Source organism: Chenopodium album, chromosome 27 (genome assembly GCF_948465745.1).
Source record: "Chenopodium album chromosome 27, dcCheAlbu1.1, whole genome shotgun sequence".
In the NCBI taxonomy this organism is placed as follows: Eukaryota; Viridiplantae; Streptophyta; class Magnoliopsida; order Caryophyllales; family Amaranthaceae; genus Chenopodium; species Chenopodium album.
Window position 1 is genome coordinate 11791906 of NC_137860.1, and position 14916 is coordinate 11806821.

Sequence of the window (14916 nt, forward strand, 5' to 3'; positions counted from 1 at the left end):
GGTATCCTAAGAGTATGACCCATAACTCTCCACCAAACATCAATAAGGCAAACCATAAAAATAAAAGAAAAGAAAATGAAAACAAACCTTTGCGAAATGAGCTCACATAAAGACTATAATGCAAATGAATGAAAATCTTCCTCAAGTAATTAAGGTATGCACTTTTCAAGATATCTAAGGTTGATTGAAACATAGGGTATGCTAAGCATAGGAACTAGACATCACAATCCACGTTCATCCCAAACAATCTTACCGCGTTCTCCCCACTAGTCTCAAATCTCCCCTTAGTGAGTATCCCAATGATTCCTCGAAGGAACCGGAAAAAGAGATTTATTTAGGCTACTCGACAATCTTGACTATGCATCCCCTTTCCTTAGGCAATGACCCATGATGCCCTCCCCCGAATAGTGACTCAACTATCTAGGTCGAAAGGTCTTTCCCCAAGGTTGTAACGTAAGGCAACAAGGGTGAAGATAGGCTAAAAATTTGAAATTTGGTGGTTTTCTTAAAAGTGAAGCAAAGAGGGCTCCTTTCTTTGGAAACACAATCAAGTAAACACCAATCCAAACAAAAATATTCACACCCCCAAGCTTATTCAAAGCTATAAATCACAAAGATATACACAAAAAGCGTATGCGCTTCTCCCCCAAGCTAAAATGGAGCATTGTCCTCAATGCTTATAAGGAGAAAAGAATACATCAAAATATTTTTGAATTTTCACTTTTTCAATTATTTTGTTTTGTTTTCCTTTTACTAGAATTTGCAATGTCCTTGCCTTGTACTTAAATCGGACGGCTCTTTCTTAAATGCAACTTATTAGTCCATGCCTTTTATGATATAGGATGGCTTTTACTCATACTCATTTGCTGTTTTTTTACAAAGAATTCATAACACAATCTTGCTTTTATAAGAACCAAACATCTCAACTTCTCCACCACAAACTCCATCAAGTATGATCAATTGCTTCACAAAAACCAAGAAAAGAAAGAAAATGAAACAAAAGCCAAAGATCTAAAGATGTGGCTTGAAAAGAAGGTATAAGGCTCAAATGGTTGCAAGGGGGCAAATGTAAACCCAAAAACAAAGAAAATAACAAAGTATCCTAAAAATGAAAAATACCACCCCGAAAAAGGTGCCTTTGTCCTTCCTAGAAAGTTCGGTCTCGGGTTTGAGAATCATACATCAAGCTTTATTAGATTAGGTTTGCATAGTCAAGGATCCACGCCGCTCATACAAAGAATGTTGAAGGCTTGAAAAACAATGAACTTCACATGGATGTAGCAAAAACTCACTAATGGTGTCAAATTGACTATAGGGAGCAACTACAAGCATGCCACAAACAAGTAGAATCCGGCTTCATGATCCTTCTAGTTCAAACCTGAAAGGAATGGTGTCCTTCGAACAAGTGTATTATTCTGATAGCGGGTTCAGAATTATTAGAAAGCTAATATATTCAGTAAGATCAAGTGATCGGAATGCCTGGGTGGAGGCCGCTTCCGATCAGTAATATTAATATAATTAATATTACAGCTTAATCTTGACTAAACCCTTCGGGTCACACCCAAGCAAATATATGCGAACCAACTCGACGAATTAATTCGGAAGAAATTAATTCGTCGCCTGAGTGTTAAATATTTAGACGACGGTAATTCGAGCTTAGAGCATCGAAACCGATTGTCGGAAGTCGAGTCTAAAATGATAAAAGACAAGACGCGCAAAATAATAATAAATCGACCATATTCCCGAAAATACCCCTAGCATCGGTGTGCCTCGAGCATCCGAATGCTAGGGGCAAGACGAGCTAGCACACCATGCTAGCAGCCGCGGCTAGGCACAGCAGCAGCCGCAGCCGTACCAAATCGCAGCAGCAGCTGGTGCGGGCTGGCTGCGGGCCGGGCTTAGGCCGGGCTCGGGCTTGGCTCGTGGCTTGGCTCGGGCCATAGGGCCATGAATAAGGGGAAGCTTGGAATATGGGAGTAAGTGGGAGAGGACATGTGGCACAAGGAGAGTATTGAGTGGGGAGCAAGTATGGTCCCTTACTCTCCATGTGGTCCTCACCAACCCATCTCACAAGGTAATGCCACTTGTAGATTTATTATTAGTTTGCAATTTTAATTTAATTTAGCTTTAAATTAATTTGTTGAATTTCATGATCCCACATTGATGGGATAGAAATACCCACTCATACTTTCCTCTATAAATACCAAGCTTGGGATTTAGAGTAAAGTGCTTGAGTGGGAGTTAAAAGGAGCATTCCATAATTTTTGGGAAAACTCTTAAAGTTACATAACACTCGGGTTTTAGTCGGACCTTGCTAACTCCAAGGTAGCGGACCTTAAAGTTGTGTTCGCCCATTTGTGGGTGGATACCGTCGGAGGCATGGCGCTTGAAGTGCTAGTAGCTTTCAAGTAAGAGCCCCAGGTTTTGGGCGAAGCTCGCTTCGAGGGTAAGATTCGTTATCTTTTCTTTGTGAATATTTATTTATGCTTTGTGATTTTAATTATTGCGAGTGGTTCCTCGAGAGGGGTTGTTTCCGCGGTGAGTCGGACTCACCAAACCCCAACAAAACCAACTACCCTAGCATACACCTATCCTAGAGTCAACCAAACATAATCTCAAACCGTGCATACCTTTACCACCTAGGAAGAAAATCATGCAAAAGACAAAGTCCAATGTGCAAAGTTCAATTCAAAAAGAAATAAAAAGGAAAAATATGCCTCGAAATCACATCACGAAAAGAAAGCAAAATAAAAGAAAATAAAAGAAAAGAAAAATAAAAGAAAGGAAAGGAAAAGAAAAGGAAACATAGCAAAAGGAGAATAGGAGAAAAGTGAAGAAATGGACTAGAAAGCAAGTTTAAACACATAAAGATCCCAATTGACATATAAGTGATCGAATGACATCATCGTCAACGATCCCAAACACATTACGTGTTAACAAGCAATCATCCTTGAACCATTCAACTTCTTCCTAAACTAAACCTAGGCTATGCAACCAAAGAAAAATAAAGAGAAAAATAAGAATGATCTCACCGGGTACTCCATGCTTAGCAAAAATAACCGAGGTAGAAAGGAACCACTTCTGTTGCAATCCATAGCCAAAAGCATACTCGAGTGACCAAGTGAGAAAAAGAAAAATAAAAGAATCTATATACAAAGAAAATTGTCAGTAACTTCCAAATGAAATCAGCCGAAAATTCGGCAGCATAACGACAGCAAATAAAAAATATATATCAGAGACAGAAAAACAACATATCAACTAACATGAAACATCATCATCAACAAGAATCGTCAGAACAACGGTAGAGTAGACAGATAGGGAATCAGAGTAAGTCATCATCAAGAAATCATCAAAGAAATCATCACAGAATCAGCAGTGCAGAAAAAGAACATGGAGGCTAAGAAGGAATAATGCTAAATGAACCACTAGCAAAAGGGAGGACATGCAAAACACAACCAACCTAAAACAACTCCCCCAAGCTAGATACGAGCTACCTCTTCCCCAAGCTAATCCCAACTATAGGGCAAGCAAGAAACACAATCATATAACAACCATAAAAAGAGGGGGGGGGGGGGGGGTAGCCAACATGGCTCACTCGGCACTAAAGTAGGGGGTAGAACTAGAGCTCCCCCCACCAATGTTACAATCAACACTAGGAACAACATTCTTCCCCTTAGCCCTACCCAACCTCCTAAGGGCATAAGCAGCAAAATACTCAGACCAATCATCCAAAACAGGTGGGCCCGAACGACCCCACCTCCCCTTAGTCTCAGGGGAAGGGACAGGAGCAGGGTTAGCTGGATCATAAGTCTAGTCACACCCTCCCGGCCTCTTGTAATCATAATCCCCCCTAGAGGTCCCACGAATGGCACTATGTGCCACATGTGGACCCTCCCAATGGGGATAACAAAGACAGGGCCCCACAGCCTTGTCATAAGGCTCCCATTGTGGGATAGGGCCCTCTTGGACCGGGAGGTATGGGTAGTTCACATACGGCTCAATTTCCCCCCCTAGAAACATGCAAATCATATAACCTCCTAGCATGATAGTCATAACTACCCTCCAAACAACCATTCCCCATAGATTAGGAACAAGACAAAGCAAATGTAAGGGCATCAATCTTATCATGCAAACTAGACATGTCATGCTAGTAAGGAGAAGAAGGAGAAAGAGAAGTAGGAGAAGAAGTACTAGGGTTACCTCCCTTGGATGATGAAGCCTTAGACTTTTGGGGAGCACTTCCCTTAGAAGGCAAGGAAACCCGACGAAGAGAACTTGGAATATCCCTCTTACATGGCTTCCAAGGGTAGAGTGACTTCATGTCCCTCACCATAGACCCTTCATAGGGGATGAGGCACCAATCGGTGGTCCTAGACACCTTCCAAATGAACAAATCCTCCATTATAGTGCGCTCAATGAACTTTTGATTAATCAAGGCAAACGTGCTCAACAAATAGGATGGAGTCTTCTCTCTTGGATCTTGAATCTCCTTAAGCTTCTCAACCATGGCCGCATACTTTTTCTTAAGTGACAACACAATAATGGTAATCATACCACCAATTTGTATGCTCCTCGAGAGGAAGAAACCGTCCCTAATATCGATAAAACGGTCGAGCAAGTGCCTAGCGAAGTCGATCACCTCAACTTCCTCATCCTTAGGTTGATTTGCCAACCATAACCAACTAAGTTGTTCTTGTGACATAGCTCCAAGATATTCCTTGGAGAAGAAGGCATAAGTAAGGATGCGGCTAAAGTAGCGCATCGCACCATGGATGATAGAAGCCGACTTTGAAGTTTGAGCATGATAGGCTTCTTCTTGAGAAATGCTATCCCACCAATCATCTTCATTGTAATTATGATCCGAATGAAGTGTTTCATAAGTCGGATAAATCAAAGGTACACCCTCGATGGGCTCCGGGAAACGAAACATCTAGTTGAGGTATGAGAGGGGAATAGAATAATCTTCATTGAGCACTTGGAAGAAAAGTGTAGGATACTCATTGTCATTACCGCTTTTGTGCACATCGAGAGATGAAAGAAAATAAGTGAGCCGAGGGAATGTAGGAGCACTTAGATCAATGAACTCCTCAAGGCCCATGTTTCGCGCTAGCATTCTAACATCATCATCGATCCCTAGAAGTGTGGTGGTATCTTGATCGTAGAACCTTGTAGAATAAAGCTTCCTCGATGATAGACTCACAAAACGATCCCAATGTTTTTGGACCCTAAACCGAATGCCATATGTTTCCTTGACGGTAGAAGGTGGATCAAGAGTTTCTCTTGGATTTACAACTTTGGCACGTTTTGCTTGCCTTGGACCAACCATCTACAAAATAATGGACAATGAGAATGGCTTCAAAAATAGGAATAATATGCCAAAAACTAATCATGAATATGGAGGAAAAACAAAGTGTACAATATTCGAAGAATTGAGCAAAAATTCAATAAAATTGAACAATGCATAATCAAAGCACCATAATTGTCACAAATATTATCCCAAAACACAATTAGTTGAAGCAACAATATACCACATGATCAACAAACCCTTGTCTCCATTATCACCATCAACATCAACGAAAATACCCATAAACTAATCCATATGCAAATCCAACAAAATTCATGCCAAAATTCATAATATGCTCAAGTAATACCATCATCATAACAAAATTCCACAAAATCAACATCATCATCTTCATAATCATCAACATTGAAACAAGTAGTAGCAATAATGGTGATGTAAGTGATGGTAGTACTAATCAAGCTCAAAGTCTCATGAGGCATAAAAATTGAAAATTTATCACATAAAACATGCAATTATACTCTCAATTGATAGGAAATCACAAGATTATAGCAAGAAAAACACCACTACACATAAACATTTCCAACAACATACCAACAAGTTCCAATTGAAAAATACCCAAAATTTTCAAACTAAGGAGAGAGAAAATTACCTTGAGTGATGTAGAATGAAGATTTGAGCAACAAAGTAGTGAAAATTATGGAGATTTGATGAAGAAAAATGAAAATAATATGATGAAGATGGAGGAAGAACTATGAACAACTCCAATTAGATCTAGAGTAGGAAGTACAATGAAGTAGGAGAGAGAGAGGAGGGAGAAAACGGCCTAAAAGGAGAGGGAAAAATAAGGGCTCGTACACCCAGCAATGTGCGGCCGCACACGGGAGACGTGCGCCCGCACACGGGAGACGTGCGCCCGCACAAAGCTCGTGTGCGGCCGCACTTCACTGATGTGCGCCCGCACCAAACCTGGTGCACTTTCCCCCGTTTTCCTTCCTCCCTCACCTAGTGCGCACAACCCCTATGATGGTCATGGTGAACCATATAGGCAGTAGTTACACTTCATATTGGTGAGTGAAAAACATGAAAATCAAGGAATTAAACACAAGCACTCACCATCCTCCATACTTACCCATTTTTCCAACTTAAGAATTGGGACAAATTTACCTCAAAATTGGCATCAAAGTTGTTGGGAATCAACTCAAACAAACCTACAACATCAAACACAACAAGATTAAATCACAAAAACACCATCAAACCACAAAGAAAAATCAAAAGAAAAAGGAAGAAAAAGTTAGAGAACACGGGTTGCCTCCCGTGAAGCGCTTATTTTAGAGTCTTAAGCTAGACATCCTCCACCTCTTTCAAGGAAGATCATAGAGAGTCATATCATGGATGACCCCCACAAATACTCCATCATAATAACGCTTGAGCCTATGTCCGTTGACCTTAAAAGTCCTCGAAATTCCAAAGGAGAAATTTCAATAGAACCATTGGAGAACACCTCTTGAACAACAAAAGGACCGGTCCAACGAGACATCAATTTTCCGGGAAAAAGCCTCATTTTAGAATTGAAAAGAAGCACCTTATCCCCCGGAACAAACTCTTTCTTCTCAATGAGATTATCATGGACCTCCTTGGTTCTAGCCTTATACAAGCTAGCACAATCATACGCATCCAACCGAAGCTCTTCTAACTCATGTAAGTCCAACCAACGTTTCTCATCCGCACTAGCCAAATCAAAATTGATCTTCTTAATTGCCCAATGAGTGCGGTGCTCAAGCTCAACCGGAAGGTGACAAGACTTCCCATAAACCAAGCGATAAGGAGTGGTACTAATAGGAGTCTTGAAAGCCGTTCTATACGCCCACAAGGCATCATCAAGCTTGTTTGCCCAATCTTTCCTACTCCTTGCAACCGTTTTCTCAAGAATCAACTTAATTTGACGATTGGATACCTCAACTTGCCCATTGGTTTGAGGGTGATAAGGAAGACCAAATCTTTGGTTCACTCCATGCTTCTTCAACATCTTTCGGAAAGCATAGTGCACAAAATGGGAGCCATTATCACTTATAACCGCCTTGGGAATGCCAAAGCTTGGGAATATAATCTTTTTGAACAACTTCATCACCACTTTATGGTCATTAGTTGGAGAAGCAATGGCTTCCACCCACTTTGACACATAATCAACGGCAAAAAGAATATATTGATTCCCATAAGAAGATGGAAAAGGACCCATAAAATCTATACCCCAAACATAAAAAATTTCCAACTCAAGAATTGGTTGTTGGGGCATCTCATTCCTTTTTGAAATATTCCCAGTCCTTTGGCATTGGTCACAACTTTTGACATATTCCCAAGCATTCTTGAAGAGGTTGGGCCACCATAATCCACATTGAAGCACCTTAGAGGCTGTTCTTGAAACACCCATATGACCACCACTAGGATCCGAGTGGCACATCTTCAAAACATTTGGTATTTCCTCATTTGGCACACACCGGCGCAACAATCCATCCACACCTCTTTTGTACAAGATTGGCTCATCCCAAACATAGTGCCTAGCTTCTCTCTTGAGCTTCCTTCTTTGATTGTTGCAAAAGGAAGGAGGGAACTCCCCACAAGCAAGGAAATTCACCAAATCGGCAAACCAAGGGAGCTCCCTCACATTGATAACATATAATGAATCATCCAACATCCGGTCCTCTATAGGGGACCCATCATCTTGAACTTGAAAATCCTCAAGTCTAGACAAATGATCCGCAACAACATTTTCCGCACCTTTTTTATCCCGGATCTCAAGATCAAAAGATTGAAGCTCAAGAACCCAACGAATCAACCTCGGTTTGGATTCCTTTTTTCCAAAGAGATACTTCAAAGCCGCATGATCGGTGAAGACTATAGTCTTAGACCCCAACAAATAACAACGGAATTTCTCAAAAGAATGAACAATTGCCAATAATTCCTTTACCGTTGTTGTATAATTTCTTTGAGCACCATTAAGGGTCTTCGACATATAATAGATGACATGAAGCTTTTTATCAATTCTTTGACCCAACACACCTCCTATGGCCGTATCACTTACATCACACATAAGCTCAAAAGGCAAATCCCATCTAGGGGCTTGGACAATAGGGGTAGAAGTCAAAGCTTTCTTCAATTTATTAAAAGCTTCCAAACAAGCATCATCAAAGACAAAATCAACATCTTTTTGGAGAAGATCATTTAAAGGCTTAGCAATGAGAGAAAAGTCTTTGATAAACCTTCTATAAAACCCGGCATGGCCCAAAAACGATCTCACTCTTTTCACATTAACCGGAGGTGGCAACTTCTCTATCACCTCAATCTTGGCTTTGTCAACTTCAATGCCTTTATGAGAAATCTTGTGGCCAAGCACAATCCCTTCCTCCACCATAAAGTGGCATTTTTCCCAATTAAGCACCAAATTGTCTTTTTCACATCTCTTAAGGCATTTTTCAAGATTTTTGAGGCAATCCTCAAATGAAACTCCTCCCACGGAAAAGTCATCCATACAAACTTCCATTTCTTCTTCAAGCATGTCCCCAAAAATGCTCATCATACACCTTTGAAAGGTCGCCGGAGCATTACACAATTCAAAGGGCATTCTTCTATATGCAAAAGTACCATAGGGTCATGTGAAGGTTGTCTTTTCTTGATCCTCGGGATGAATAGGAATTTGAAAGAATCTCGAATATCCATCAAGGAAGGAATAGAATTTGTGCCTAGTCAACCTTTCAAGCATTTGGTCAATAAAAGGGAGAGGGAAGTGATCCTTCTTGGTTAATGTGTTTAGACGTCTATAGTCTATACACATCCTCCAACCGGTAACCGTTCTAGTTGGAATGAGTTCACCTTTCTCATTCTTAACTACGGTCATACCCCCCTTCTTAGGAACGACATGCACGGGGGAGACCCACCTTGAGCTTGAGATGGGGAATATGATTCCCGCATCCAAAATCTTGGTGATCTCTTTCTTAACTACTTCTCCCATTTCGGGATGTAGCTTCCTTTGTCGTTCAATAGAAGGTAGGGTGCCCTCCTCAAGTGTTATGTGGTGTGTACACAAGGCGGGGCTTATGCCTTTAAGATCATCAATTGTGTACCCCAAAGCACCTTGGTGCTTTCTCAAAACACCACATAACGCTTGAGCTTGGCTCTCACTCAAGGATGCACTAACAATAACGGGATATGTAGAATTAGGGCCTAAGAATTCATACCTAAGGTGTGATGGTAGAGGTTTGAGCTCTACCATGGGAACACCTTTACCTTCTTTGGTTGAGGTCACTTGCAAAGCATCTTGACTTGATATCCCCATACAAATTTGTTCATCACTCCCTATATTGCCTCCATCAAGCAAATCTTCATACAATTGCACTTCCTTGCTTGGGATACCTATCTTTTCCTTATTCAACAAAACACACTCAAGAGGATCGTTAGATGTGAGCAAGTGCTCATGCATGTAATTCACGATATTATGAAGCACTTCTACCCTCATGCAATTCTTAAAAGAAGAAGAGGGATATTTCATTCCTTCATTCAAATCAAATTCAACTTCCTCCTCTCCAATCTTAAGAGAAATCTTAGCACTCTTAACATCTATCATAACCCCCGATGTAGCAAGGAATGGTCTACCTAAGATGATAGGTATTGTAGCATCTTCATCCATATTCAACACTACAAAATCAACCGGAATAACAAATTTCCCAACCCTCAAAGGCACATCTTCTACCTTCCCCTTAGGAATCTTAATCGACCTATCGGCTAATTGCAAAGTAATCTTGGAAGGTAGAAGTTCTCCTAGACCTAATCTTTGATAAACCGAATATGGCATAAGGCTAACACTAGCTCCTAAGTCACATAAGGCATTATCAATTTGAGTCTTGTTAATGGCACAAGGGATGGAAAAATTTCCGGGATCCTTCAACTTAGGAGGCATCTTATTCATGATAATTGCACTACAATGTTCGGTAAGGCTAATTGTCTCCATCATATCACAAGTCCTTTTTCCACTCAAAATCTCCTTAAGGAACTTAGCATAGTTTGGCATTTTTTCAACAACATCGGTGAAAGGAAGAGTTAGATGAAGTTGCTTAAGCATCTCTACAAATTTCCCAAATTGCTCATCCAACTTATATCTATTATATCTTTGGGGATAGGGAAGCTTTGGTTTGCAAACTTCTTTCTCTTTCTCTATCTCTATCACCTTCTCTACTCGTCCCTCATCAACATTTTCACTCAAAGGACATTCATCTCCTTCAACTTCAATGGGGTTCTTACTAGTGCTCTCTTTAGTAACACTCTTCTTAGGCACACCTCTCTCAAGGACCCTAACACTTCTAGTAACAATGGCATCCATAGGGTTCCTAGAATCTAGGCTAGGTGGAGTCAAAGAAGAAGAGTTAGCATATTCTTTAAACACACTAGTCAATTGAGAAAGTTTATCACTTAAATCTTTGTTATAAGCCAACATGTGATTAAACTTCTCATCATTCGCCATATAAGTTTCCAATGTATTGGCTTGTTTCTCAATAACTCTTTCCAAAAATTCCCTAGAAGAAAATGATTGATCATAGGAATTATCATTTAAACTTTGAGCATTTGGAACTAAATCAATTGGGGAACCTCTTTGAAAATTTGCTTGAAAATATCCCCTAGTTTGATTATTCCAATTACCCCTAGTTTGATTTTGGCTCCTTTGTTGACCATAGTTGTCATAACCTTGATTATGATCCCTATGTCACCATAGTTGTCATAACCTTGATTATGATCCCTATGTCTTTGGCCATGACCATGACCATTACAACCATGGTGGTTATAGTTACCATGAACCCCTTGGAATCCATGATTTCTACAACCTCCATTTTGGTTATGATTATCATGATTCATATGATTATGATAATTCCTACTTCCAACATTTCTTTGAGCATCAATTCTAGGTTCACATGGACGATCATTGATATAATTCACATGTTCTACTTCAATTCCATCACATTCATCACAAGGAACATTTGGGCACATAGAAGCATCATGATCATTCATTCCACATAATTCACAAGGCCAACATTCTACAATCATGCAACAAGAAGAAAGATTAGAATTAGGGTGAGAAGAGGTACCTCTCCCCTTAATTTGGGAGGGAAGAATTAGAGCTTGGGAAGGTGGCTTTTCAAGCTTTTCTTTGAGTGACACAACTTCTTTCCCTAAATCCGCAATCAAAGTAGTCAAATCATTGATGGCACTAAGTTGTTCGATTGAGAAACCCTTGCTTGTTGGTTCTCTCTCCACTTCTTGCCAATTCATGTAATGACGAATCACTTCATCAATTGCATCAACCACTTCTTCTTCTGTTTTGTTCATGATTGGGCCTCCGGCTCCGGCATCCAAACTTGCTCTCCCATGAGAACTCAACCCACCATAGAAGATATGTATGATTTGATAGGTAGGAATCCCATGGTGTGGACACTCTCTTTGATAATCCTTAAATCTTTCCCATGCTTCATAGAGACTTTCATTTGGCTTTTGCTTGAACCCTTGAATTAAAGCTCTTGCCTCCACCGTCTTCTTTTGAGGATAGAAACGGAACAAGAAAGCTTTGGTGACATCATCCCAAGTTTTCAAAGAATTGGGTTTCACTTCTTTATCTAGCCATTCCAAAGATCTTCCTATGAGAGAGAAAGGGAACAATTTAAGGCGGATAAACTCTTGAGAAACTCCATTAACCTTGATTGTGTTGCAATATTTTTCAAACTCCTTAAGATGTTTCAATGGGCTCTCATTCTTAGCCCCACTATATTGTCTCCTCTCAATTAGGGTGATCATTGCCGGCCAAATTTCAAAGTCGATTTCCGATGTTGTAGGTGGAGCTATGCCGCTCTCAAACCTATATGCACCGGGCACTCCTAGTTCCTTCAAGGCAACTCTTGTATTTTCTCCCATGGCTTGGGATCAATGCATACAAAACTCAAAGAAAATATTAGTAGCACGGCTACAAGTGTAGCCTAAAGTGTAAAATCTTTTTGTATTTTGCAAATAAAGTGGAATAGACTCAACAACAATATTCATTCAAAACACCATTCCCCGGCAACGGCGCCATTTTGATGGGAGGAGGAATGGTAGGCCTTTGGGCTACCTCCCTACCCAATCAAACAATATATATAACTCAACAAACCCCTATGGAAGTGTAGTGGTAGGTCAAGGTCGAACCCAAAGGAATGGAGATTGAATGTATATCGCCTGGTGTCAAGCTACTCCGAAGTCAAGTGCGGGGTTTATGGTAGGAACTAAGACTAAGCTAAGCAATGCAATAAACTTGTACTAAATCAAATGTAAAGACATTAGGGGAGTGGATCCACATGCATCAACAATGAAGTTCAATCAATTTAGGAAGTCAACCAATCAAGTCAAGCAATGTGAGGGAAAACCGAAATTGCAACCAAAAGAGCACATCATGCTATTCTCCTAGAGGTCTAATTAGCGCCAACTACATCAAACACTAGCTAGGAAACATCACAAGATATCTCAATCGAGTAAATGTAAGCCATAAATCAATGGTTCGTATCAATGTGAACTCACAATGCAATCTAGTGTGAATAACAAGGGTGATCAAGCCTAATCAAGCACACACATGCACAAAATCAATCAACCAATTTAATCACATTATCAACTCAATTAATTTCCCCAAATTAATCTCAATTCATCATCAATACATGCTTCACCACTACCCTAGCAATAAAACTACCCACAATTCATGAAAAACATCAAGATCAAAGCTAAACTAATCATCATACCCAAATTCATCAATTGAAATCAACAAATTCAATCCAAATCAATCAAACTATTAATCAACCAAATCAAACAACAATACTAACGAAATCAAACATTAAGTTGCATTAAAGAGTAAAGAATCCTTACAAACTTGATAGAAATCAAATCAAATGTAGCAATCTTCAATCATCAATCATCAAACCCACATTTTCTCTCTCTAAAAAGCTAAGAACTAGTGTTTTTCTCTCTCAAAGATCTAATCTAATCTAATTCAAACTAATGAAGATCTAATTCCCCCTCTAAAAATGGAAACAAATAACTATATATACAAAGGGGAAGTTAGGATTGACGTCCAAAAATAGACCCACGCCGGTGCGGGCGCTCGGAGGAGAGAGAGAAGCGCGCACGGGACACACCCAGAAAGGTGCGCCCGCACGCACCTGGTGTGCGGCCGCACTTGACATATGTGCGGCCGCACACTCCCCGAGTGCGCCCGCACCAAACTGGGCAACCTCCTTTCTTCTCTTCGTCCTAGCTCATGAGGTGCGGACACCTTTGATGATGGTGATGGTGGACAAGGTAGGCAGCAACTTTCTTGGAATTCTTGAAGAATATAAGCCATGAAAAGAGCATAACCAAGGCCTTGAAGCTTGCTCCTCGGATCCCCCTTGACTTGAAACTCTTTGCACAAGCATAAGGCATCAAAATCGATGAAAAACCAAGGAAAGGAAGCTCGGGAATTCTTGGACAATCGATCATAACCTACAAATAAGAGAGAAAAAGCAAATAAAAGGGAAAAACAACAAATAAACTATAAAATGCACAAAATAGAGAAACTAACTATGAAAAGCATAGAATGAAGAAATTAAGAATAAAACCAAGGAAAACTAAAGAAAAGAGTAACAAAATGAAATGAAATTCATCCAAAAAGAGATCAAATGAGTGCCATAAATGTCACTCATCACCACTAAGCGATTTTGTGCCTAGTTTAGTCATCTGGCCATTTGCCGCATGTCTCTTTGGACATTGAATTTTCTACTAAGTTTCAAACTTATTTGGATTAGCATATTCCCCGCCTGTGCATTTCCCAGACGGGATGAAAATTATAAAAATAATGACACAATTGAAAACAAAAGGTAATTTTTCATTAATAATTTTCTTTTACAAAAAATTTACAATTCTCAGGAGTAGTACTTTTTCAAGTTGTCTACATTCAACGTTCTAGGCAGGTGTCTGTCGTCTGGGATTTCTAGGCGGTAGCTGACATTCCGGAACTTCTTCATTGATCCGGTAGGGGCCTTCCTAATTGGGAGTTAGCTTTCCAAGCTCATTGGCTCTACCGGTTGCCTCCATTTTTCGTAACACGAAGTCGCCAACTTTCAAAGGGCGCTTGTGCACTTTCTTGTTTTAGGCTCTCGTCATCTCAGACGATATATCTCATGACGCAGGGCAGCATTGCCCCTACGTTTCGGGAGGGAGTCCAATGCCAGCCACATGGCCTCCCAATTTTCCTCTTTATCATAAAGCATTACTTTGAGAGTTAGCTAGTAATGTTCAATGGGCAAAACGGCTTCAGCACCGTACACCATGAGAAATGGGGTTTCACCGGTTGCCCCTTTGGCAGTTGTCCGGATGGCCCATAGGACATGAAGTAATTCCTCTGCCCATAAACCACTAACTCTTTCAATTTTCTTTTTGATGCCTTCTGAGATGAGTTTGTTGAAGGCTTCAACTTGGCCGTTTGTTTGGGGTCGGCTAACTGAAGCAAAACAATGTGAGATCCCTTGATCTCCCAACCAAGTCTTAAGGTGAGGCGTTTCAAACTGAGGGCCATT

General features: G+C 40.3%; 1 non-coding gene across 1 annotated transcript; it reads left to right on the forward strand.

The window, feature by feature from the left end:
- Nucleotides 1–11762: 11762 nt before the first annotated feature.
- Nucleotides 11763–11868, forward strand: LOC145621648 (small nucleolar RNA R71). Its single transcript, XR_014108470.1, has one exon. It is a non-coding gene; the product is annotated as a small nucleolar RNA R71 (small nucleolar RNA).
- Nucleotides 11869–14916: the final 3048 nt, after the last annotated feature.